Source organism: Bos indicus, chromosome 16, assembly GCF_029378745.1.
Source record: "Bos indicus isolate NIAB-ARS_2022 breed Sahiwal x Tharparkar chromosome 16, NIAB-ARS_B.indTharparkar_mat_pri_1.0, whole genome shotgun sequence".
NCBI classification, from domain to species: domain Eukaryota; kingdom Metazoa; phylum Chordata; class Mammalia; order Artiodactyla; family Bovidae; genus Bos; species Bos indicus.
The window spans coordinates 74,643,203-74,670,637 of NC_091775.1; the positions used below are offsets into that span (position 1 = coordinate 74,643,203).

Genomic DNA, 27,435 nt, shown 5'->3' on the forward strand with positions numbered 1-27,435 from the left:
TTGACTGCTTTTTGCTGATATCTATGCTCTTGAGGTTACTTCATCTGGTTTTCTATATGGTGGAAAGACCATGTGATGGGGCACTGATGTAGGTCTTATCCCAAGTTCACTGACATCATGTTGGCACCTTGAAAGTGTCCACAGTTGGGTATTTACAGCCAATTCCATGAATCCGGGGTTTTCCTTGGGGGGGTGCTGCTTGTTGTTTAAACATTTACCAGCCACCACTGGGCAGCAGAGATGTTGGGAAGAACCGGGCAGTTCCACAGATGGCGTGCAGAGGGAAAGGCCAAGGAATGGTGTGAGGGTTTCTGGTCTGAGACAGTCTCCTGCAAGTTCTGCCCGTGAGAGATGTGGGATGTGGAGCGATGGGGAGGACAGGCTGACCAGGACTGCTTTCTCCAGGAGGCGTGTCTGTTTCAGGCTTTGAGAGAGAAGGAGGGATCGGTCCAGGGATGGTGGAGCACGTGGTACACACAGGCTTAGTCTGTGGGTTCTTTGTTTAGTCACCTGACGTCTTCAGCCATGGGAGGAGGAGTGGGGCTTTCCAGGGTAGAGATTTTACCTCTGACAGAGTGCTCCGATGATCACGTTCTCTGGGAAGCTAAAAGCCTACGAATAAGTAGGTGTCTGACTTTGTAAAGCTTGCTTAACCACTCTAAGCCTCAGTTTCCTCCTCTCTTATATTAGGACGTTGAAGCATTTCCAGCTTGAGTTCTCTGAGCCTTTGCCCTTCATGCCATGTCTCCTTGCTGTCTGCTCAACTGCTGGGAAGACTTGACTGAGTTCTGGGGGTTCTGCTCCCAAGAGAGTAATTTATGAAGCAGTCACTCATCTGGGCATCATCCATCACGTGGGGGAGGAGGAACTGTGATGCCGTCAGCCTGCGTAAAGGTGCTACAGAAAGGCTTTATCAAACGAAATGGGACAGATGGATGGCGGGCTTCCCAGTGTCAGGGAAATATTGATTCAGGCAAATGTATGATCTATCGCATGAATATCTCAGAGGCTGTTGCAAATAGAGACACTGCGGTATGGAGAGTGTTTTTTACATGTTGAAGGATGGCTTTTTTGGTGCCGCTTCACTGCAATGAGAAGTGATGTGTGGAGCCCTAGCCTCACTCCCAAATGGTGCATTATGGAAACAATGATGCTCTTTCATCATGACAGGTAAGCGGAGAAATGTACAATTATGGTCCTAATAAAATCAGAGGAAGAGAGATGACAGCGGCTTCTCTAGGGACCCAGAGTTGCCTGGGACCAGGCAAGGTGCAAGGCTGCTAATCAGACTCTCCTGAAGGTGCCCTTCGGAGGGGGTGGCGAGGCAACTGCCGACTCCCTGTGCTGTTGTTTATCTTGCCTGAGAACCAGTGAGCCCACAGGCTTTATCAGGCCTTAGTCACACTAGTTATTGCAATCTGTTGGATTCATCTTAATCAAAAGTGTCCTAATTTTACATTTAAACCCACTTTCTATTTCTCTCTGTATTGGCATTTAAGCCTATAAGCAAACCTGCTTTGATGGTGCTGAAACTGAACTCAGAGAGGTCATTTGACTCATCGAGGCTATTTTCCTATTTGGCACAAAAGCCAGCACCAGAATTCAGGCTTTCCAAATAGTCCAGGACTGATTTCTGCCATTTATCAGTTTTGAAGAATACTACAGAGAAAATGCTCACCTCAGTAAACTCCCCCATAGCCCATTTGGGAATGTCAAAAACTGCATTCCATTCGAACTAGTGTTAAAGGACGAGACCCTTCTTATCAGCCTTCTTCTGTGGGCCTGGAGAAAGATACACTTGGATTCCCATTTCAACTCTGCTCTTTCCAACCCTATACGGTCCAAATACTCACTATTTCTAAGCCTCAGTTACTGTTACCATATCTTTAAATAGAGATGAACTCATCGTCAACCTGTATTAACTGAGCATCTATTATGTGCCAGGTACTAGGATAGATACTTATAATTATAGTGCTGACCTCATCAGTATTTTGGCAAAAGTTAAATGAAATGAAGGCAAGTAAAGTACTAGACATGGTGCCTGGCCATTGTTAAGCATTCAGCAGATGCTAGCAATTAAAATGAGGATAAAGTTCCCAAGTGTCCTTACTTCTTCCTTTCATGGATATTTATTGGAGGGCCTGATATAATCTAAGTGTTAAGGAGTGGAAAAAGCACCGTCTCTCTCACTGAGGAGTTCTATCTCATGGCACTGCTCATCCTGGGATTGAATCCTGTCTCTGCTATTGGTTCAATAGTGTCAAGCCTACGCGATGGCTAGTCCAGCACCTCAAACAAAATTATCACGCAATTAGTGATGCTGATTACCATTACTATATTATCATTACTGTTAGATTATTATTAAGAGTATTCAGTGCAATATGGGGCTTCCCTGGTGGCTCAGACAGTAAAGAATCCCCCTGCGATGCAGGAGAGCCGGGTTTGATCCCTAGGTCAGGTAGATCCCTTGGAGAAGGGCATGGCAACCCACTCCAGTATTCTTGTCTGGAGAAGTGCATGGATGGAGGAGCCTGGAGCTCTACAGTCCATGGGGCTGCAAAGAGTTGGACATGACTTAGTGACTACATGATCAAAAAATGTAATATGAATGTACTGGGTGCCTAGAACACCAGTAGCATTTAATTGATGATGCTGAGCGTCACTGCTGTTAGATAGATGCTTTCAGTGCAACGTGGATATCCTGTAGGGAACAAAAAGCAAAGGGGCCATACAGGTATGAGTTCTCAGAGCCAGCCTTTGACAGGTGTATAGAAATTTCTCTGAAAGGAAAGGAAGAGAGGGCCTGCCACAGCCGAGGGAACAGAACACGCAGAGCTCAAATGATCTGGAGAGGGGGCAAGTTCCGTGTGGCCAGAGGAAAGGGAGAGCTGGGGAGGGCGTGTCAAGGTGAGGCTAGAAAGATGGGGCAAAAAGACACTGTAAGACACCCAGGAGTGCGCTCTGTGGAAACTGGCAGTGGGGAGCCATTGCCGATTTATCAGGGCACGTTTTGGGATGGGAGATCAGGCAGGCTGCTTTTCCTGGCCCCTCCTGTCACCGCACCTCAGTCATCCAGCTAAATGCTCAGCCAGTAGCCCTGAAAGTGATGCCCCTCTGTCCCTGCTCTTAGGGGGCCGAGCCTGGGGTGGGATTTAAACTCATCTTGCCCCCTGCATGGCCCTGTTTCGGTGGAAGCTTGGCTGAGCATCTGAATTCACCTCCCAGAGCAAAAGGAAGACAGATTCTGAGCCAGACTGTTTGAGCTCCACTTAGCAGAACTGCATTTCCAGGTTCAGGGGCTTCAAGGCTGAGGCAATGTCCTTGTGATTGATACCTAGAGCTTGATGTGGCTGATCCTGCCCACTGATCTCCCTGGGACTCGTCGAATAAGGAAAAAGCAGATGTGAGCAAAATCTCTCCTGCAAGCCCACTGTATCAGGGAGGTCGAGCTCCCTCACTGTTCTTTCTCTGTTTCCCTTTCATTTTCGTTGTTTGTTGGTGCCTTTCCTGATAATCAGCATCAGTAATTGAATGGTAATTGTGTTCGGGCATCTAGTACATTCATATTGTCCTGAAAGTATCCATTTATCTGTTTAATAACAATCTAACAGCAATGTTAATAGGATAATGATAATCTGCATTATTAGTTGAATGCTAATTGTGTTTGAGGCACCGTGCTAGACGTGCACACAGATAAGCTTGACACCTCATATGAGCTTGCATGATTATGCCAGGAGCAGAGGAAGGTTTCAAACCCAGAATGCCCTGTGCCCTAAGACAGATCTGTTCTCTGTTCTACATGAACCATGAACTGTTTTCTACTCACCCCTTCGAGATTTTAGCAGTGCTATTCACTTGTCCACAGGTTGCCCCTGCATTTTAATTTCCTCTTGTTCAGCAGCAGGTGGTAGGACAGGGGTACAGCTGATTTCTGAACCGATTTTCCCTTCAGGGAGTGGCTTTGTTATCTCTCCCGGTGAGTTCTCTTCGTGGAAGTCACACTGTCCACCTGGCAGCAGTGCTGAGCCCAGTTCTCTCCCTTGGACTGCGGGAAGTCCACCGCCTCTGGCCGGGAGCGCCCTTGCTTGGCTGCTTCTGGGAGGATTTGAAGGGATGGCCATTTCCTGCCGCAAAGGGTCAGACTGCGTGGGTCAGAGAATCCAGGCCTTGCCCTTACTGGAGCTTCTCTTTTCTCTGTGCTTAGGAACTAACTCCCTCAGCACAATATAAACAGAGGCGATATCTACTGGTATCAGACCTTCAATTTCTTACAAAACTTCCGGAGCCTGAGGTGTTCCATGGAGACCCAGGACCTCACAAGCCCAGCTGGGTCCTTCATGGCAGAGGTCCCCAACCCCTGAGTCACAGACCAGTTTGGGTCCATGGCCCATTACAAACTAGGCCACACAGCAGGAGGTGAGGACAGGTAAATGAGCGAAGCCTTGGGAGAGTGTTCTCAAACTGCGGTGTTGGAATCCCTGGATGTCCCTAAGACTCTTTCAGGATATCTAGGAGATCAAACCACTTTTTTTTTTTTTTCTTACATGTATAAAACAAGAAATGAAACGTGATTTTATTTAAGGCAGTACTGGGCTACTTCACAAATCATTACCTCAAATATTTATACTGCTCCACACTACTAGTTTCTATCACATTCACAAAAGATTTTTTAAAAATACCAAATGCTTAAAATCTTTGATGTAGCAAAGTCTTTATTCACATTTCCATTATATTTCATGGAGTCAAAGTAACTATATCCAATTAGAAGTACTGAAAAAAAAAACAGTAGCCATAGGAAATTGCTAAGGAGTCTGCTCTAATTTCACATGAATATCACCCAAACAATCCTGGAGGATAAATTTACAAAAAGCAGAGAAAGGTGTTGATATAATGTGTCTACTTCATGAAAAGCAATTTTCTTGTGGATAAATGTTTTATGTAAAAATGAATGAACTATGGCAGAGTCTCTAGTCTTAGTTCAAAAAATTCTTAAAACAATAAAAGAGCAGTTTTAAAAACTAGATCACTGAGTTAAAAATTAAAATTCCAAATGTAAAAAAAGACACTGTTCATGCAAATACTAAAATATTATTTTCCTTTCCCACCGTGTTGACATTAGCACTGGTCATGACAAATCAGTTGGGGGTGAATCGGCTGGCAGCTTAGCAGGACTCAAGCCATGGCACCGAGCTGTGCTAGGAAGCACGTTTTTCACTACAACACATTTGCTAAAAGGAAAAGTAAAACTTTGGGTTTCCTTAAGGAACCTTCATTGGGTTCTTCAAAATATTTTGTATGGCAAAACAAGAAGTGACCATAAAGCACTCTGCCGTGTGCCAAAGTACCATGAACATTTGTGGAAGAGCAGTTGTGTGCTTTTCCAATGGAACGCCACGTTTACTGGAAAGAACGGCCGACAGGCAAAATGCCATTATTCATACCTGGGTGTTTAGCAGGTATTTTCTAAAAAAGGCATGACGTGGGCCAGTCAGTTCAAGGAGAACAACTGGCAATATTCTTGACAGAAAGAAAACTGAGCTTTCAAGTGAAAATCAGACTTTTGAAGAAATTCTAACTACCACTGTAAGTTTGATAGCTCCCCAGTTCTTAAGACTTTTCTGATGAGATTGATGGTGATATTAATCACTGTGACTTTTTTGGAATGGTATATAATGAACTGTGTCAACAATCGGAGGATCTGCATAAATCAATGAACGAAAATATTTTCCAAATGATCAACGCGTACTGCTAGAAAATCATGCATGGATGCACACCTTTATTGTTGGATTTCTCTACTACCAGCTTAAGTTTAAAGTTTTCAAGTTTGCTAAGTCACGAAGTTACTCTTTTTCATGTGTTTTCCAGCTTCTAAAATGTTGTTGCTTGTTTGTTTTTGAGCATTTAGGTTTTAAATCCCTTTGCGGTAATACAAGTGAGATTTTGGGAAAGGAGAAATGTAACTATGTGTCTAATCTGTCACAACAATTTAGAAGTATTTTTTTCCCTTTGAATGGATTAAAATCACCTGAGATGGTCTAAAATGACCAGATTTTCAGTTGTCCTTTCTACCAACCCCACTTTTAGAGCCTGCTCTGCAGATAGATGTGTGTGTGTGTATTCATATGTGCATTTGAAAGAGAGGGCAATCATGTGTGCAGACAGATTTCCAGTCCTATAATTTTTTACCATTGGTTTCACGGTCATTTCTTCAACTATAGTAAAGGTGAAAGTCGCTCAGTCGTGTCTGACTCTTTGTGACCCCGTGGGCTATACAGTCCATGGAATTCTCCAGGCCTGAATACTGGAGTGGGGAGCCTTTCTCATCTCCAGGGGATTTTCCCAGCCCAGGGACCGAACTGTCCTTTGAATGTCTGTTGTACATCATGCATGGTGACAGATGTGCAAAGAGATAACTCACTATAGTTCCTTTCCTCAGAGAGTTTCTACTCTGGAGAAAGAAAAATTTCAAACTCTTGGAATAGTACAGTGTGATACATAACTGATTTAAATTGCAAGGTGTTGGGACTGGGTGGTCTAGAACTGAACAAGGGGAGAGAGAGGAGGGCTGGGTAGGTAAGGGCTTAGAGAGGTGGTGAGGCTGCAGTGAGCCCCATGGGCAACCTTTGGAGGGGAGAAGTGGAGAGGACATTCTAGGAGGGGGAACCCTGCGTATCCCCTCCCCGGCCTGCTGACTTCTGGCTATGCTAGCCTTTCATATCGCTGGCCAGTATCTGTCCTCTTGCAGAAATGTGCTCATGTTCACCGCCTGCTGGCATCCTTCTTCTCCCATTCTTTCTTTAGTTCACTTTGAACTCAGTAAAATTTTACTTCCTTAAGAAAGCTCTCCTTGGTCCCCTCAATCCAGATTACCCACCCCTCCACCTGTGACCAAGTGTTCCATTCTCACATTATGCATCAAGCTTCTTGTTCTTGGTTCCTCCACCAATTGGTAATTGTACATGTATTTGTGTGATTATTTGTCTGACTTCCATTTTTCACACTCAACAGGAAGTTCCAGGATGGAACTTGTCAAAGTGAGATCTAAAGAAATAGTTACGTCAGAATCAACCAGGTGCTTAGGAATGTAATGCAGATTCCCGGGTCCACCCCAGTCTCACCGGATCCAAATCTCTGAGTGGAGCTTAGGAATCTGTGCTTCAGTCATTTCCTGAAGGATGCCCATTGTCCACCGCCTGCTCTGCTGCTGTCTGCAGCTATGAACTGAACTTAGGTACCGGTTATCAGGGGGAACTTCCCACAAGGACCTGAAGGATCTTGTGGGAAGATGAAATAGCATGAGGAATCTCATTCTCAGAAGGTCTGTAAATGCAGTGTGAATTTTCCATCAGATGGGTAGATTTAAGAACTTCTTCCTTAGCCCATGCCAGGAAGATCTGTGAAATGAATGTACTTCTTTATTATGCCCACAGGAGGTCAGTGAAACATTAGGCCTATCTTTTTTTTTTTTTTTTAAATAAAATTCAGAACAGAAGAATTTTGAACAGTGCTGTTTTAGAAGTAGACTGCTTCCACATCACAAAGGATAAGCCTTATTTACTAATAGGCTTCTTGGGTGAGTGTTTGAGTTTCTGTGCAGCCAAAAATCCAGCAGTGCCCTGCTCTTTATAGAGAAAGGTACATTAGCTTTCAGGTTCATAAACTTTAATCCATCAGTAGGCTTTCTAAAATAACTGTCCTTGGAGCTCTGGGAGTCATTTTAAGGCAGAGAAAATTCTCTGCTTTGAATTGCTCTAGGTCTCCTCTTGAGAAGAGTTCAAGATGTCTGGCATTTCTTGATTCAATGTCCCCCCAGTGGACCGGGGGCAGACAGATGATTAGCTGAGCGTAGAAATGGGATAATGGAGGCTCAGAGAGGCTAGACCATTGGACTGGAGGCGCACAGCAGTGCAACGGACAGCAGACTGTGGGCCCACTGCCCCGTCATCTGGGGCCGTCCTTCCGAGCCGTGATCCACATTCTAGGGTGTTCAAGCCAAGTGTTCTCTTAGCCCATTGATACCATCCTGTTTGTCTTTTATCGAGCTGCTGTCTGGAGCTCAGCAGTTGGGCTTTTCCCTAGCTCAGTTTCTTTCTCATGGTCATCAGGTGAGAGTGGACGAAGCAGGATTAGGGAAGAACCCATCGTAGTGGGCCTAGGGATCTACACCCACTTCCTGAGCACTTGTCACTGCCCCAGCATAAGACCCAGACTTGCCCTGGGGGTTGCCCACAGCGACTCCTCACTCAGGAGAGGCCTCTGAAGCTGTAGGGCTCCGATGGGTTTCCTCCCCACCCTCTTTTATTTTAGACACATACAAACAGCTTCAGGGCCAACACATCACAGATCCAGACAGGGCCAGGTCATAAGCACCTGACTCCAAGTGGAAGGTCGTGGTGATCCCCACTAACAAACTCATGAATTTATTAATTAGGTTACTTGTCAGATGATGTAAGAGGACCTCCTCCCTGCCAAGCATTTTCCCAGGTCCTCAGGGTCTCAGAGATGCATGAGGTATGGGCTCTGCTGTGAAGGAAATTGTTTCAAGGAGAGGAGGATGACTATAAAACCAGTCATGACTGAGTTACGTTCTGAAAAGTGCTACAATAGGTGTATATCTGGGAGAAAAGAGAAACATAAGCAAGAGGACTTCTCTCACCTGGAGGGGATAAACTGATAAATGACACTTTTTACACATCCTTGAGAACATCCCAGCGAAGATTTGTGGCTATTGTGGAGTGAAAGAAAAGGCGAGAAGCGAAATGGGCTCCCTCCCTTATGAGACTCCCTGTGGGACTGGGGAATATGGTGGACCAGTTCTGCTGAGTGGAATGTGTTGACAAGTTCAGTGTGAAGGGCTCCTACCCTTGGAGCCTTCCTGGACAGAGCAGAGTCTTCCAGATTGCAGAGGGGGATGATCCCGTTCCCCAGCACCCCCTTCCCAAGACTCATTGATCAGAGTAGAGGTCCTGCTTGAATCCTGAGTACCGGTTCCCCTGGACTGACAAAGAGGCCCATCTGGCCAAGCCACAGGAAGGCAAGGACTGCCCAGGACTGCTCTAGATCTGTTCTACATTCTGGGGGCTGACAACTTCTCCCATCACACAAACCTTTCTTCTTCCTCCCCTCTCTTGACTCCCTCTCATTAGATGACCAACTCATCCTTGTTGGCCTGGGATTGTCTCCTTTTTCACATGGAAAGTCCTGTGTCCCTGGAACCCCCTCAGTCCTGGGTAATCTGGGATGCTTGGTCATTCTTTTGTTTTGTCACCGATGAATGAGAAGGACCCAATTAGACAGACAGCGCCAGGCTGGCTCCGAGGCACCCTGGACTCTTGTGTCTACACCCATGCCCAATTGATCTGCTAAGTAGCAAGGATGATTTCTCTAGCAAAACCCACAGCTACTTCCAAAGCAAATGTGTTGTTCTCCTAGGGCCACCTGAATAAAGAACCGCCACCTGGAAGTGGCTTAAAGGAGCAAAATCTTATCGTCTCACGATAGTGGAGGCTGGAAGTCCAAGATCAAGGTGCCAATTGTCCTCTGAAACCAGAAGGGGAGAATCATTCCTTGCTCTTCCTAGTTTCTGGTGAAGTGAAGTGAAAGTCGTTCGGTCATGTCTGACTCTTAGTGACTTCATGGACTGTAGCCGGCCAGGCTCTTCTGTCCATGGAATTCTCCAGGCAAGAATACTGGAGTGGGTAGCTGTTCCCTTCTCCAGGGAATCTTCCCAATCCAGGGATCAAACCCAGGTCTCCTGCTTTGCAGGCGGATTCTTTACAGTCTGAGCCACCAGGGAAGCCCTAGCTTCTGGCTGTGGCCTATAATTCTTGGCTTGCAGCTGCAACATTTCAGTCTCTGCCTCTGTTGTCATGATCGCGTTCTTCCCATGTATCTCTGTCTCTCTTATCTCTGTAAGGATATCAGTCAAATTGGATAAGGGTCCACCCTGTCCAGTATGACCTCCTCTTAACTAATTATATCCACAGTGACCTTATTTCCCAACAAGGTTATGTTCCAAGGCGCTGGGGGTTAGAACTTCAGCATATCTTTTGGGGACACAAGTCAGCCCATAACAGCAAGTGGGAAAGGATGGATTGGGGCCCCTTTCTTTAAAAGGTGGCTGTGTACGCAGCAGGCATTAAGGCATTCATAGAGTTGCTTCAGATCACTAAATTGGCCTTTGGGGGAGCTCTCTTTCTATTCCTGTTTTTTGTTTTTGTTTCTGTATGTTTCTTCTTTTATCTGTTCCTCTGGTTTTTCCTTTCCCCATTCCCCAACTTCCATTAACAGAGAAGGCAATGGCACCCAACTCCAGTACTCTTGTCTGGAGAATCCCATGGACGGAGGAGCCTGGTAGGCTATAGTCCATGGGGTCGCTAAGAGTTGGATACGATTGACATGACTTAGCAGCAGCAGCAGCAGCAGCAGCAAGCTCCATTAAGCTGCTGCTCCCAGTACGCCCCCCCCGAACCGCCCCCCCAACCCTCGCCACACAGACTATACATTCTTGTAGGACAGCTCTCTGCTTTCATAGTTCCAGGACTTACCACAACCTTCATCTCAGCTTGAACCCTTTCCTTAGAGTCATTGCTTTGTACTTTCAGTCCTGGGGTCTACAGAAGGGCTGGAGGCGTGATGGTGATAAAGGCAAGGAGATTCCATACAAAAGAGTATCGCTGAACAATAAAGATGTAATCTGCCCAGAGCTTTCTTTATTCCTTTGATTTCTTCTTCATGTTGTGTTTTTCTTATACGATTTCATTTAGGAAAGGAGTTCTGCTTTAAAAAAGAGAGACAGAGAGAGAGGAAATTACATCTCTAAGACATATAGTGAGAGGAGTCTTCTGCTCGTAAGGTTGATAGTTCAAGCGGGTAGTGACTTGGAGAGGTGCTGGAGAGCTGAATAAGCATTCATTCAGTGTTAACACTCATTGGAGAAGGAAAAGGCAACCCACTCCAGTGTTCTTGCCTGGAGAATCCCAGGGATGGGGGAGCCTGGTGGGCTGCCATCTATGGGGTCGCACAGAGTTGGACACGACTGAAGTGACTTAGCAGCAGCAGCAGTGTTAACACTGGCCTGAGACACACATTAAATATGTGAAATCCCACTCTACCTTAACTTGTCCTTTTTTTTTTTTTTTTGCGTGGCTTGTGGGATCTTATTTTTCCCCACCAGGGATTGAACCTGGGGCCTCAGCAGTGAAAGTGCAGAGTCCCAGCCACTGGACCCCAGGGAGTTCCCAACATGTCCTTTTTTAAAAAGCTAAGTGGAAGTCCATCATGACAAACAAATGCAATAGTCCTCAGCGTTTGGAAGGCAGGGGGTGCATGGTGAAGCTTGGTTTCAGAATCACTATGTCCTCTCCTCACTCCTGCAGACACCAAAGTGTGTGGATGCTCTTGTCCTTTCTATAAAACAGGGTAGGACAGCCAGTCCTTTGCATTCTGATCGGATTCGGTTGGTTGAATCCGTGGATACAGAGGGCTGCCTGCATGACTGGCAGCTGCTCTGGTGGCTGGCCCCGAGTCCTGCCTCTTTTCCTTTCCCTTTGGCCACTGCTAAAGGTTGCAGGAGTGTTTTCCCTTTTGAGAACTGTCGAGTGGTAACCCAACCCCCAAGTTTTAGGTGAAGACGGGGCCCAGAGAGGAGTGGTAGTTTGCCCAAGGCCCTGCAGCGATTGTTGGCAGAGCACCAAGTGGAGGAGAGCTTTCCCAGGGTGAGAGCTGAGCTTGGGCCTCGGCCAAGAGCTGAACAGGACTCCTCTTGCTTTGACGTCCATAATCCCCATCTCTTGGCCAGGAATTTTATCCTCTTGTTGTTCCACCTGTCCAGCGACCAGCTCTTACTCATCCTTCAATATTGCATCTTCCTTTACGAAGTTGAGAATTTCTCAACCGTCCATGCCAACTTAGCTCTTCCCATGTGCCCACCCTGTGTGATCCATATCAGAGAGCTTCTTACATTCTGTCACATAGATTTGTCTGGTGTCAGTCACTGCCGCTTCTTATTAACCTATAATGTGCCTCATTCCTGAAAGATTTCAGATAACCATTTTCTCCACTATTTGGGGGTATTCAACAGGGTAAATCTAGCATCTAGCACAGTGCCAGTGCATTATAGGTGTAGAGCCATTATTTTTTAAAATAAAAGAATTATACAGCTGGGTGGAAATCAACTTATATTCTAAGCCAAGGTGCCCCAAACTTTAAGGCATGTTAAACCATTTGGAAATTGTGCTAAAATTTAGATTCTGATTCTGGAGGTGTAGGTTAGGGGCCATGATTCTACATTTAACAAGCACCCAGTGGATACTGATGTTGCTGGTACTCAGATCATACTTTTGGGTAACATAGAGAAAATTGTGGTATGCTCTGTTATCCATAATGGTAAGTGTCGGGAAGGTATGGATAGAGTAGGCATAGTCAAGGAGCTGAAGGCATATCCAGGAACGCACACAGCTGGGATTCAGAATGAGACTTGCAGTCATCCTCCAGCTAACAGTTCCTGTCTGCCTGGGGCTCAGCCAGAAATGGACACTGGCACTGTTGACTTGGGGAAAACTCAAGGCCATCAGGAAGTTCTCTCACCATTCACCATGATGGGGCCTTTGGAAGGGAAGACAGACTGGGAATCTCAGGAATACTTTCTCACCTTTGGGAAAGAACATGCATTTGTACAGAATGCTACACATACTCTGTCTCAAAGATTCTTAAGGGAGAGGTGTCATCATATGGAAGACAAAACTGAGACTCACACACATATAAAAGGCTTGCCAGGGTTATTCAGGCCACAGGGCATTGATGAAAGGGATACTGCAATTTGATTTTCATTACATCTATGCTTATATCATGCTCCCTATCCTAACTTCTTACTACTTTAGTATTGTAGCTGTTTGAATAATTATCTTCCAGGCAAACTGGGACTTAGTCTGAGTTGTTTGTCATCAAACTCTTGGCACCTAATGTGGGGGTCTTGGACCTAGGAAGCACTGCAAGAATATTGGTTAAAGAAAAGAATATTGAGTTTCACCATGGGAGGGTCTCCACTTATACACTCCATCAAGATTATGGATTGTGTTCAGCTGATGACAATAGAGCGCTAATGAGGTCAAGGCCGTGGGTTTGGTTCCCTTGTATAAGTGACACAGCTTTGCTTTGTTCCCCGCCCATGCTTCTTAACACACTCAGCAGTCTCAGTGAAAATGAGACCTATCACTAATTCAGGAACTTGGCCTCCTGAATCAGAGTCTTTGGGGCTGGCCCTAAGAATCTGCATTTTAAATAAAATCCAGTGTGATTCTTTAGGGCTCGAAGACCTTTGGTTTAGGCTGGTCAGACACGTCTCCCCAGAAAGGGTTAAAAAATCTCTGTCCCCGCCTACTCCCCTCCCCCACCTGCCCCCGTGACTCACTCCAACTTGGGCAGGATTCAGACGTGCCAGTCAGTCATGGATTTTCTTTGAAGCCCCTTCGAACTAATTCCTCTCCCTTCCCTGAAGGGCTTAGAGTGGAACAAGCACACTTGGCTCAGGAACAAACAGAAATTTCACCCCAAATCCCCATCTTCGCCCCCCTCGCCTCCTCCCCCGCCTCGAGAAACAGTTCCGGGCCCTCCCTTCCCTGTGCTGGTGGAGAAGGGGGCGGGTTTGAGCAGGAAAATGATTCATCTGCCAGGTGGGCATCAAGAGATACAAGTCCAGTCTTTCATCCCTTTAAAAGTCCTGCCTAAAAGTCCTGCCGCAGGGAGAAGGCAGTAAACCAGGACTCCCTGTACTCTGAGGCCCTTGGTCGCTCCTCATCCATCTCGAGATAAATCAGATCAATTAAGTTCTCCTAGGAACACAGCGTTTCTTTTTCTGTTCCGTGCCTTCCCAACAGCAGCTCTGCCACTGGGGGCTCGGCAGCCTCCTCCCAGCGCTACAAGGATGGGGTGTCTCTCCTCAGCTCTAGGACAGATGGTTTCTATCATCTGAAACAACAGAGTTTGAACTCAGAGGGCTGGATTCCAATCCAATTGCTACTCCTTACGTGCCCCATGATTTGGCCAAGTCACTAAACGTCTGTCTCTCTTTTCTCAGCTCTAAAAAAGAGGTGATTCTATTCCTCCTTGCCTTCACTAGGGCATTTGAGGGCAAATAAGATGACTCTTTGTTTTGAGAAGGGTAGAGCTGTGACCTGTTCTAAGCAGGAGATGACCTGAGTGATGTCCTGAAGTCCTCTCCATCAGCGTTCTATCTGTAGCCAACAGGAGGTGAGCCGCTGGGGCCTCCAGTAGTCCACAAACATCGTTGAGAGCAGAATGCTGCCATACTTGAAAAAGTCACATTTCCAGGCTCTGCCAGAGGATCAGTGGTGTGCCATGTCATCTAGTGTGGGTGGACTGGTGGTCCAGGTATCACCTCCAAGCAACCCTAGAAGCTCCATGTCATTCTAGTGCAGAAGGACCAGTGGTCCAGGTATCACCTCTGACATCCCTAGAAGGAGATGAAGAGGGCTGGCTCACTCCATGCATGAGGCTGATGGAGAACTCTACCTTCCATCACCCTTCGGAGACTTTGACTCCACAGCTGCCAATGTGTATCAAGAGATGTTGTTGTCCAATCACTAAGTCGTGTCTGACTTTTTGCGATCCCATGGACTGCAGCACACCAGGCTTCCCTGTCTTTCACTATCTCCCAGAGTTTGCTCAGACTCAGGTCCCTTGAGTCGGTGATGCCATCAGCATCAAGAGATGGGAAGTTGCCTATTCAACTTCCCCATAGTTTTTAAACATGTTAGTTTGAACGTGTTATCTTATTTGTCCCCAAAAGCCCTAGTGAAGGCAGAGAGGAATAGAATCATTTCTTCTTTAGAGCTGAGAAAATAGAGACAGACATTTAGTGACTTGGCCAAATCATGGGGCATGTAAGGAGTAGAGATTGGATGGGAAGCCAGCCCTCTGAGTTCATGTTAGTTTTCGGGGGAGCTAAACAGGCTGTTGGAGAAGGCAATGGCACCCCACTCCAGTACTCTTGCCTGGAAAATCCCATGGATGGAGGAGCCTAGTAGGCTGCAATCCATGGGGTCGCTAAGAGTCAGACGCGACTGAGCGACTTCACTTTCACTTTTCACTTTCATGCATTGGAGAAGGAAATGGCAACCCACTCCCGTGTTCTTGCCTGGAGAATCCCAGGGATGAGGGAGCCTGGTGGGCTGCCGTTTATGGGGTCGCACAGAGTCGGACACGACTGAAGTGACTGCAGCAAACAGGCTGTTCACACTATTAGGTTTTGAGGGACTCCTGGCCCAGCCCCTCATCTGAGTGTCTTCTCAGCCATGCCCGCTCTCATTGGCACATCCAGGGTCTGCTACCTCGGGTCCATGACCCAGGAATGAGCTGTCTGTTCAGTTGATTCTGAGGTTCCTGCACTGACCCCTTTGTGTTTTTATTTTCAAGAGGTTTGCTATCTTCTTTGCCAGAAAATAATTCTTTACGAACAAGAATTTTGGGAACCTTGACAGGGGCTGGCGCATCAGATAACAGCATAAAGGATCTGACCCACTGGGCCTTTTGAGAAATTCTTAACCAGGTAAACAATTACATCTCAGGCTGTAGGGTGCCAATTATACAAATGATGTCAGTCTCCCACTGAAAACCTTCCGATGGGTTCTCATTATATTTAAACTCTAAACACCTTACTCTGGTCCTCGCCTGCAGCCCTGAGCTCACCTTATATGCTCAGTGTCTCCCACACTGACCTTCTTCCTGTTCATCTGATGCAAACCAGCCCCGCTGTGGGCCCTTTGCAGTGACCATGTCTTCTACTCAGATTCTCCTTTCTTCTCACTTTGTAGGAGCTGGCTCTTTCTTGCTTTCAGATCCCTCCTTAAATGTAACCTCCTCGGAGAGGCCTTCCCTGACTACTCAATCTACTACTTGTCTTGTAACATGATCCTATTTTCATTTTCTGCAGAGCACTCAGCACTCTGATATTTTTCTCTCTATTTCTTGATTTTTGTTTCTCTTTATTAAGCTAGAAGACAAAATCTCTTGTTTGCTTTAAAATTTCCTGCTTTTAGTATAGTTCCGGGCCTGGAGCAGGCCCTTAGGAAATATATGACGACTCAGAAAGAATTGCTTTTAGAGCTGGGTGATCAGAGCCTCAGTTTCTTCATTTATTGAGTAGAGATTGTGTAACACTGACTTTGCAGAGCTGTAAGTATTTAATAGGAAAGAATACGTAAGAGGCAGACAAAGACAAATATCACCTGTACATGGGATCTTAAAAATGGTACAAACGAACTTATTTACAAACCAGAAAGACTCACAGACTAGAAAGCAGACATGGATACCGAAGGGGAAAGGAGATTGGGGAGCGATAAACTAGGAGTTTGGGATTAACAGATGCATATTAGTGTATATAAAATAGATAAACAGCAGGTCTTACTGTATAACACAGGGAACTCTATTCCATATCTGGTAATAAACCATAATGGGAAAGACCATGAAAAAGAATATATATATATATATATATATAATGTATAACTGAATCATTCTGCTGCACACCTGAAACTAACACAACATTTAAATCAACTGTACTTCAATTAAAAAAAAAAACTGCCTTGAACATAAGAGATGCTGACAAAAGCAATTATTAATTAATTAAAAGAACTCCCCTCCTCTCCTTCCTCTGGCTGTAGCTCTGCCACTTAGGAGCCCATGGCCTCGGAGGTCATTTTCGCTCTCTGGGCTTTGTGAGGGGAAAGGAATGTCACCAGGTCGTCGGCACAGACAGTCTGAATTTCCCGTTTACCAGGTGGAAGGAAGCTAGGTCTCTTTTTCCCCAGCCACAGGGCCTAAAGGGCTTCCCTAAGTTAGCATGGAGGTGCTCCTCTCCTGCCTAGATGGGCATGCCTAGCTTCGGAAGGGAAGCTAGTGAAAGGGACCATTCTTTGAATACTAAGCAGGATCTTAATTTCTCCTTGAATTGACAAGCTTTATATTATGGCTCTGCTGTTGGCAGATAGGGGAGAACCTTGATAGTGGCTGAGTTAAATATGGCTGGGATTTACGGTAGAATAAAAGGTCCCAGATTAATAGGGTTTCTTTTCTCCGAACCGTAAATTGGAAGCCCTCATGCCTGATAGGCTACTAAATCTCCAGTGCCAAGGGCTGCTGGATGGAGAGCTTTGGAAGCACCCATCTGGCAGCTGAAGCTTCAAGCAGATGATCTCAACAGAGGCTTTGCTCCGCAAGGCGTGCTGGGTTGAAGGGCAAAGAGACCTACCTTTTGCATGGTGATGATGACATCACACTGGCTTAAGAGGACTTCAGCCTTTCCCTAGTCATCTCAGTGGAGGGCCTGAGCAGAGAGCAGCAGGTGGAGGGCTGGAGGGAGCACAGGCGGGCAGCATCATGGTTCAGCGGTTCGGAGTTATTTGTGCAAATTTGATAAGCACATTCACACCCTCCCTCTCTGAAAGAATGCTGCAGAGACAGAAAATGGTCCAGGGTTTGTGACTGCTCAGGGCCATGCCTGCAAGCCCCCAAGGACATTTTCCCTGGGAAAATAGCCTGCAGCACTTTAAGAAGCAGACTCTGGGTACAGCAAATAGAGTTCTCTCACTTATTTGAAGTCTGGTGGGTGAGGGCCAGAGCACAAGGCTGAAAGGCAGGAAATCTGTTTCCTTGTCACAATAAACTTCAAGGCGGTTAGGACGTGTGATCGATGTCATCTTAGAAATGAAGAAACCAAGATCCAAGGAGATTAGGTGACTTGTCCACAGTATGCAGCTGGGAGACAAGTCACTGAACAAGAAACAGATTCCCCGGACACCTCAGCCCTTCATGCGTTCTCCTGTTCAAGCTGCCTTCAATGCCCCTGTCCATAAAGAGGAGTACAGGTGGTGATGGGAGGATGTGGACATGGTGATGATCCAGGGTTTTGTCCTGCTGCTTCCAGCTTTCTCCAGGCAGGGAAACAGACTGTGAACTATGATGGTTATGAAGACAGGCTAAGATATTCAGTGCTTTTATGGGGCTGAGAAAAGATGCCTATTCTGGGTAAATGTAGCCTTGTGCCAGGCCGAAACTTTTGTCTCAACTTATCCTTTAGGCCCCTCATAGCTCAGTTGGTAAAGAATCTGCTGGCAATGGAGGAGACCCCGGTTCGATTCCTGGGTTGGGAAGATCCACTGGAGAAGGGATAGGCTACCCACTCCAGTATTCTTGGGCTTCCCTGATGGCTCAGCCGGTAAAGAATCAGCCTGCAATGTGGGAGACCTGGGTTCGATCCCTGGGTTGGGAAGATGCCCTGGAGAAGGGAAATACTCCAGTATTCTGGCATGGAGAATTCCAAGGACTATCCATGGGGTTGCAAAGAGTCGGACATGACTGAGCGACTTTTGCTGAGAGTTGGACTATAAAGAAAGCTGAGCACTGAAGAACTGATGCTTTTGAACTGTGGTGTTGGAGAAGACTCTTGAAAGTCCCTTGGACTGTACCAGTCCATCCTAAAGGAAATCAGTCCTGAATATTCACTGGACTGATGCTGAAGCTGAAACTCCAATACTTTGGCCACCTGATGTGAAGAGCTGACTCATTGGAAAAGACCCTGATACTAGGAAAGATTGAAGGCGGGAGGAGAAGGGGATGACAGAGGATGAGCTGGTTGGATGGTATCACCGACTCGATGGACATGAGTTTGAGCAAACTCTAGGAGTAGGTGATGGACAGAGAAGCCTGGCGTGCTGTAGTCCACGGAGTAGCAAAGAGTCGGAGACGACTGAGCAACTGAACTGATACTTTAGGCTGTTGTTTTTTTCTCATTTTTGCAGAGAATAATGTACACACCCACACACAGCTGCTCTGCTGATGGGAATTCAAATCGCAGCTTCATAAGGAGGCTTTCTATCATAAAGACTTCCCATTTACCTCTCTCCTCCTCCTTCTGCTCTTTGAAGCAATTCCTTCAAGGAATTATCTGCTAAAAACACCTGGACAACTTACCCCACTGCCTTTCTGGGACTTTTGACAGAACTCCTGCCACAACTTCACCCTACCTGGACCATTCAATCTAGAAAGTACATAGAAACAAGCAGCGGAGGTTGGAAAAGCTCTGCTGAGGTTGACAGTCAGGTGGGATCCACTCCAGGCATCATTTCTTCTCGTGTCATCTACCATCTTCCTGGTGGCTTCCACTGTTTTCCTGGCCAGTCTTGGAGTGCTTCCAACCCATCTGAGCCAGTAGTCATTAAGCTGCTTTGGCTAGAGCTTCCATGGACACATATCAGAATATTAATGTACAATCCATTTTTTCTTTTTTCTTTTTTAATGTCAACAACTCAACTTACTTTCGGCTTTTACTTTGTTGAATTAAAAGTCAATTTCTCTTATGAACAGGAAGGTGACCTTCTCTTGGATAATATACAAACATTTTCCCACTAGTAACTGTGCTTCTGAAGACCAAACTCTCCCTGCCATAAAGTAAAAGGAACACCTATTGTGTGTGCATGCACATGTGTGTGTGTGTGCTTGTGTGCACAGGCATGCATGTTAATTATTTAGGATTCATTAAAATTGCACTAAGGGGTCTAATGAAAAAGAAAAATAAAATAAAGCTTTTGGGTTGAGGGCAATGCGAGTATGTTCTGCAGATGAGAAGAGGCTGAGATAAAAGGAAAAAGGAGGAGAATCTGGTTCTGGGATCTTGTTGGAGTAAAACAGCCAAGTTGGGGCTCCAGACAATTGGGCAGAGAGCACTACTATGGGGGCACTAATTGAGTTTCTAAGAGGTAGGATAAAGTAAGATCTTTGCCAGGTGAAAAGTGACAGTATTAGCTGCTCAGTCATGTCTGACTCTTTGCAACCCCATAGCCTGCCAGGCTCCTCTGTCCATGGAATTCTCCAGGCAAGAATACTGGAATAGATAGACATTTCCTTCTCAAGGGGATCTTTCCAACCCAGGGATCAAACCCAGGTCTCCTGAATTGCAGGCAGACTCTTTACTGTCTGAGCCACCAGGGAAGTCCTGGTGAAAAAGTACCTGATATTCAGTTCACATGAAGGGACCATCTTGTGTGCCCTAGAGTCCTCGTCAGCCAAAACTCCAAGGACTTGCCAGTCTTTTCTCCATCATCATATAGGTGCTCCGTGAAGCTGTCTCTCTGCAGAGGCCCCAGGTCAACTGTAATGGTGGAAGGGATTTTGAGCATACAGCATGGAGGGCAAGATGGGGAGGAGCTGGTATACTTGTCTGAGTAAACAAGGGCCCAGGGACTTAAAACACCTGAGGCTTGATTTCTCAAATAGGTAACCTCCTCAAAGTTGATAGGATTATTTTTTGGTGAGATTAAATCCAGTCCTAAAGACATGAGGAGCACTTGTAATTGTGAAGAACATAACTGCAGGCTGTTTTATGAAATAAAGAATCCCTTGGTCATGAGCCAAGTTTGCCCCATGATGGAACTTAGATAAAATCCTGTAAAAATCCAAACCATTTTGGAAAGTGGATTTTCCTAAGCCTAACTAGAAATGCAGCTACTCTTTAGGTTCTCCCTTAGAGGAGAAGCAATACCCCCTTGGACAGGAGACAGAAGGGTATCACAGGAAACCCTTCCATCTTCTCTACTCACATTCAAGTTGAAATGTATTTGTGACATTTGCTGGGACAAGACTTCTTAGAAGTAAAACTCATCGGATATTGTAGATAGAAAGCATCTCAGAAATCACACCTATTTTAGCAATATCCTCCCCTTGATGGATGGCCACTTGAGGACAAGGCCCACCAGGTCTCATTTGACTTCAGTTCCCTACACCAAGAACATCATTTGTCAAATAGCAGATGCTCAATAAATATTGATGGAATTACTGACTGATTGAGTAAATGAATGCATCTCTCTCAGTAACACAGATTCTCTTCTTGATCAAAATCCTAACTGGGCACCTCTGAACTGTCTTCTAAACTAAGCTGTGACTTTTGGGTTTCTGTGTTCAACTTTTCTTTGTCCAATTTTAGCAGGAATTCTGTTATATCAGTTTAACCAAAATCCTCTACCTTTAATATCTGATTAAGTTCTTCATTCACTACTATTTCCCAGGTGATGTCTGATCACCCTGGAATCACCTTGGCATGCCTTCAGCAAGAATCCCATTAGGTTAATTTAGCTAGAATCCTCTCTTAGCCCTGATGTTTCCTCTTCAGTTCAGTCGCTCAGTCGTGTCTGACTCTTTGTGACCCCATGAATCACAGCACGCCAGGCCTACCTGTCCATCACCAACTCTCGGAGTCCACCCAAACTCATGTGCATCGAGTCAGTGATGCCATCCAGCCATCTCATCCTCTGTCGTCCCCTTCTCCTCCTGCCCCCAATCCCTCCCAGCATCAGGGTCTTTCCCAATGAGTCAACTCTTCGCATCAGGTGGCCAAAGTACTGGAGTTTCAGAGTCAGCATCAGTCCTTCCAATGAACACCCAGGACTGATCTCCTTTAGGATGGACTATTTGGACCTCCTTGCAGTCCAAGGGACTCTCAAGAGTCTTCTCCAATACCACAGTTCAAAAGCATCAATTCTTCAGTGCTCAGCTTTCTTCACAGTCCAACTCTCACATTCATACATGACCACTGGAAAAACCATAGCCTTGACTAGACGGACCTTTGTTGGCAAAGTAATGTCTCTGCTTTTGAATATGCTATCTAGGTTGGTCATAACTTTCCTTCCAAGGAGTAAGCATCTTTTAATTTCATGGCTGCAATCACCATCTGCAATGATTTTGGAGCCTCCCCCCCCCCCCGCCAAATAAAGTCAGCCACTATTTCCACTGTTTTCCCCTCTATTTCCCATGAAGTGATGGGACCAGATGCCATGATCTTAGTTTTCTGAATGTTGAGCTTTAAGCCAACTTTTTCACTCTTCTCTTTCACTTTCATCAAGAGGCTTTTTAGTTCCTCTTTACTTTCTGCCATAAGGTGGTGTCATCTGCATATCTGAGGTTATTGATATTTCTCCCGGCAATCTTGATTCCAGCTTGTGCTTCTTCCAGCCCAATGTTTCTCATGATGTACTCTCCATAGAAGTTAAATAAGCAGGGTGACAATACATAGCCTTGACGTACTCCTTTTCCTATTTGGAACCAGTCTGTTGTTCCATGTCCAGTTCTAACTGTTGCTTCCTGATCTGCATACAGGTTTCTCAAGATGCAGGTCACGTGGTCTGGTTTTCCCATCTCTTTCAGAATTGTCCACAGTTTATTGTGATCCACACAGTCAAAGGCTTTGGCATAGTCAACAAAGCAGAAATAGATGTTTTTCTGGAACTCTCTTGCTTTTTCCATGCTCCAGCGATGTTGGCAATTTGATCTCTGGTTCCTCTGCCTTTTCTAAAACCAGCTTGAACATCAGGAATTTCACAGTTCACGTATTGCTGAAGGCTGGCTTGGAGAATTTTGAGCATTACTTTACTAACGTGTGAGTTGAGTGCAATTGTGTGATAGTTTGAGCATTCTTTGGCATTGCCTTTCATTGGGATTGGAATGAAAACTGCCCTTTTCCAGTCCTGTGGCCAGCCACTGCTGAGTTTTCCAAATTTGTTGGCATATTGAGTGCAACACTTTCACAGCATCATCTTTCAGGATTTGAAATAGCTCAACTGGAATTCCATCACCTCCACTAGCTTTGTTCGTAGTGATGCTTTCCAAGGCCCACTTGACTTCACATTCCAGGATATCTGGCTGTAAGTGAGTGATCACACCATCATGATAATTTGGGTCATGAAGATCTTTTTTGTACAGTTCTTCTGTGTATTCTTGCCACCTCTTCTTAATATCTTCTGCTTCTGTTAGGTCCATACCATTTCTGACCTTTATCGAGCCCTTCTTTGCATGAAATGTTCCTTTGGTATCTCTAATTTTCTTGAAGAGATCTCTAGTCTTTCCCATTCTGATGTTGATGTTTCCTCTTAGGAAGTTTTAATCCTCTGACTCCCTCTCTGCTCCTTGGCTGTAAATTTACACTTTTCCTTGTACTTGGAGTTGAATCTCATCTCTCTTCCCTACTGTAAAACCCCTTTGTAATAACGATCCATCCCTTGAATAACGTCTGCCTTATCATCTTTTGTTGAGTGCCATGAGTAACTTTTATTTAGCATCAGCAGCTATCTGGATATCTCCAGGGATAGGGACAGGCTGCTTACTAGCTCAGAAGGCAATTTAGTGTTTTTGTAGATCTTTCTGATTATTAGGAAGTTATTTAAATTGAGTCAAAGATGGATTTCCTGCAAATTTTCTACATGTGCCCTGGTTCTGCTCTCTGAAGGCAGCAAAAAAGCCTCTTCCTTTATTCTCTTGCTATAGATTTTTCTTGTCCTATTTCTCATGTGCTCTTTCTTCAGTAACCAGTGACCTCATGCTTTTCCCTGCTGGTCTGGAACATATCCAGTGAAGTGTTTAACTCAGGAATGCCTTGCCAGGGCATTGCTCTATGATTTAGGTCTCTCCTTCTCTCTTGGCCCTGTTCATGTTGAATGAACTTGTCACAGGTGTCATCCTTTTTCAGCTAGCTGCTATTGCAGAAAACTAGCTAAAGGATATTTCTGGTGGCTATATTATCAGTGATGTTTATTTTCTCCTTTACATTTTCTTGTAATAATGGGAAATGTTTACAATGAGAGTGCTTTCCTTTAATAATCAGGAAAAAAATTTTCTATTATGGAAGAAAGATACTATAAACTAGCTTATAATAGAGTGTTGAACAGCATTGGCCTAGAGCAACTTTATCAAATATCTACTGTTGGGGAAGAAAAAAATTCCGCTACTCGTCTAGGCTCATTTGCCTGGCCTAATAACTAAATTGAGATAAGACAGATTAACAGGAGAAAAACAAATTTAATTATGCATATACAGGAGCCCCAAAAGAATATATGAGACCCATAGAAAGTCAGGCAGTTGAGACTTACATGCGATCTTGAGCTAAGGAGAAGGGAGGAGGGGGTCTAGGGCTTCAAAGGGAAGGAAGACAGTTTACAGGAAGCTGGGAAAAGCAAGTAGTGGGCACACAAGTGTTTGTCCTGCCACATAGAGACAATGGGACACAGGAATTCAGTCTCTAGGCCCTGCCTACCTTCCCCCCACCACAATTTACCACACCTAGTCCATATTCTTTGGTGATAGCTCTTAAGGAGAAAGGTAAAAAGTTCTTCCTGAGTCTTTTGGGCCTTGATGGTCTTCAGCTCAAATTAATCCACATGCCAAAAGGACACATTTGGGGGAGAATCTTTCTCGAACCCTCCAGTCCTGCCTTTAAAATTTAGTCAAGAAATTTTATAGCCCAGAAAGTTGAGTTAGTAGATTGCTCTATCTTACGGAACCAGTCCCTTAGTCTGAAAATAGATGAGTTTGGTTAAACAATTGTGTCTCATTTTAAGAGGCTTCAGTCAGGTGGGTTCCAAAAGTGAGGCCTATGTTGCAAATATGTCCATGGAGACAAAATAAAACAGAAGTTAATGATTGGAGCTGCCTCAGTCATTGGAGATTTCTAGATGTCCAGCTCAAGACATCTTCAGATGGTATGAGGGCAGGCAATGTCAGTTTGATATATTTATTGGTTTGCAATTTGAATGTCTCTGGTGACCTTTCTGAGTAGCCACACAGCCACAGGCACAAAAATTGTCCACACATGAACTGTTCCAGTGACTTCTCTACAGTTGATATCAAGTTGTCCAGGCTTATTTGTGCAATGGGCTTTATTGGCTCCAGAAAGTCAACCTTAGTTCCTTAAACCTGTCTGGTCATATACTAGTCTATATACATTCCTCTCAAATGTAACATTTCATTCAAAGCCTTGGTAATATAACCAAGATTTCTAACTGTGTCCTGTTACAAGGAGAACGGGTTCTTAGTGAACTTGTGCAAATAATTGTTATGGAAATAAGAATACTCCCTGACAATTTCTGAATTCTGGAGGGATCAGGCAGGGAAAAATGTGTTTCATTTTTGTTCACAAAGATTAGATCAGATCAGTTGCTCAGTCGTGTCCGACTCTTTGTGACCCCATGAATCGCAGCACGCCAGGCCTCCCTGTCCATCACCAACTCCCAGAGTTCACTCAGACTCACATCCATCGAGTCAGTGATGCCATCCAGCCATCTCATCCTCTGTCATCCCCTTCTCCTCTTGCCCCCAATCCCTCCCAGCATCAGAGTTTTCTCCAATGAGTCAACTCTTCACATGAGGTGGCCAAAGTACTGGAGTTTCAGCTTTAGCATCATTCCCTCCAAAGAAGTCCCAGGGCTGATCTCCTTTAGAATGGACTGGTTGGATCTCTTTGCAGTCCAAGGGACTCTCAAGAGTCTTCTCCAACACCACAGTTCAAAAGCATCAATTCTTCGGTGCTCAGCTTTCTTCACAGTCCAACTCTCACATCCATACATGACCACAGGAAAAACCATAGCCTTGACTAGACGAACCTTTGTTAGCAAAGTAATGTCTCTGCTTTTGCATATGCTATCTAGGTTGGTCATAGCTTTCCTTCCAAGGAGTAAGCGTCTTTTAATTTCATGGTGCAGTCACCATCTGCAGTGATTTTGGAGCCCAGAAAAATAAAGTCTGACACTGTTTCCACTGTTTCCCCATCAATTTCCCATGAAGTGATGGGACCGGATGCCATGATCTTCGTTTTCTGAATGTTGAGACTTAAGCCAACCTTTTCACTCTCCACTGTCACGTTCACAAAGATACTTTTTACCAAATTGCTCTAAGTCATAGGTAGTATCCCCTGGAGGAGGATTGCAACCCATTCCAGTATTCTTGCCTGGGGAATCCCATAGACAGAAGAGCCTGGCAGGCTGCAGTCCATGGGGTCACAAAGAGTTGGACAGGACTGAGTGACTAAACAAGAACAACATAGGTAGCATAGAGAAAAGAGAAAAAAGTTTGCTCCACTCTGGGAAAAATAAAACATAAAAGAACCAGCAATGTTTCAAAAAAAAAAGTCATAAAAAATTATTATCATCCTCTATCAATTCATTCAGCCCAATGAACTTAATATTTGTTATACTAAAATCTAGTTTTCCCACTAGTCCTGAAAATTTTTACTCAGTTTAGTTAAGTGATATTAAAATTAAAATCATCAGAAAGTTGTATTCTAGAATACTTATAAAAGTCTTTTCCATGAATCCCTCTGAAGATGAAGTTTTGCAAGAACACTTTAGCAAAAGCATCAGAGTAAAACAATCACAGAGTAAATGATGAAATACTTTAAAATGTCCACTTTTAAAGATCTGACAAGCATTTATTATAATGCAATTGATGAGGAAACTTACTTATTTCTATGACATAAAACATTTTAGGATAATAACTCTAATTATAACTAACAGCATACCAGGACATATAAGAATTTTAAATATTTCATACAATTTTTGGAGCACTCACATTAATAACTCTGTGTGGGGTCGCACAGAGTCGGACACGACTGAAGCAACTTAGTAGTAGTAGTAGTATATAAATATAATCTAAGGTTTAGCATCACTTATTTGGTAATGCTTCATGAACTTATTAAACAAACCTAAGTATTTTAACATCTTTCTTTTTATAAGGAGAGAGAATAAAACTTTTAAGATGTTCCAGAGGCCCTCTGGAAAATCTCACAGTTACTTCTGGGTCAAAAAAATCTTCATTTAAAATTTGATTTGGGGAAGTTTGTTAAAAATATCAAAAGTTTTGAACACAACTAAATAGAATCACAGATCATTATGAAACAATACTTAATTATGCATTTAAGCAAAATGACAAGAAGATTTCAAAGGCAAACATAAAAATTTGGACAGTTCTGATGAAAACCACGCTCCTTTAATACTGAGAAGACTTCATTTAGTTAAGTAATCAAAAGACCAGGTGATAATTTGTCAAAATAGGCTCTAGTCTGGCGAGAGTCACGAGCTCACCAGTCTGAGAGGCTGACTAAAACTTCAGGCTCAGAGGGTCTGAACCTCTGTTCTACCCTATGGTTTTCCGTCTTAGGGGAAATGACAGAAGAGACAGAGACGAGGAAAACAGCGGTCATCTCTGGGAGGGAAAGGATGAGTAAAGGAGCAAGAGTACTCACCGCAGATCTTTACCAGAGCTGCTGTACCTAAGAAACTAGCTTCGCAGATGTTTTTTCCTGCTAATTTAAATGTGGAAAAGTAAAAGGAGACTCTCACCAATCTCGCTTCCCCTGGACCTTGCAGGCTAGAAGACTGACATGGTGAGAATTTCCCCCTTTTGCTGGCTTGTTGTCAGCGGTCCCAAATTTTCTCAGCTGCAGCAGCCTCAGACTGAGCAGTGTCCAGCAAGAAAAGTCAGTCCCATCTGGGTCACCAACTGTTGAGAAAGAAAAAAATTTCCTCTGCTGTTCTAGGTTCATTTGCCCGTTCTAATAATTAAATTGAGATAAGACAGAGTAACAGGAGAGAAACGAATTTA

General features: G+C 44.6%; 1 long non-coding RNA gene across 2 annotated transcripts; it reads right to left on the reverse strand.

The window, feature by feature from the left end:
• Positions 1-4,692: 4,692 nt before the first annotated feature.
• LOC139176451 (uncharacterized) lies at positions 4,693-27,349 on the reverse strand. 2 transcript variants are annotated; one of them, XR_011560952.1, is made up of 4 exons: positions 27,077-27,349; positions 17,267-17,466; positions 10,548-10,779; positions 4,693-9,909 (listed from the first exon to the last, which is right to left on the reverse strand). It is a non-coding gene; the product is annotated as an uncharacterized lncRNA (long non-coding RNA). The 2 variants fall into 2 exon arrangements; XR_011560951.1 differs by having other exon boundaries at positions 10,548-10,776; positions 27,077-27,348.
• Between the last annotated feature and the right edge of the window lie 86 nt (positions 27,350-27,435).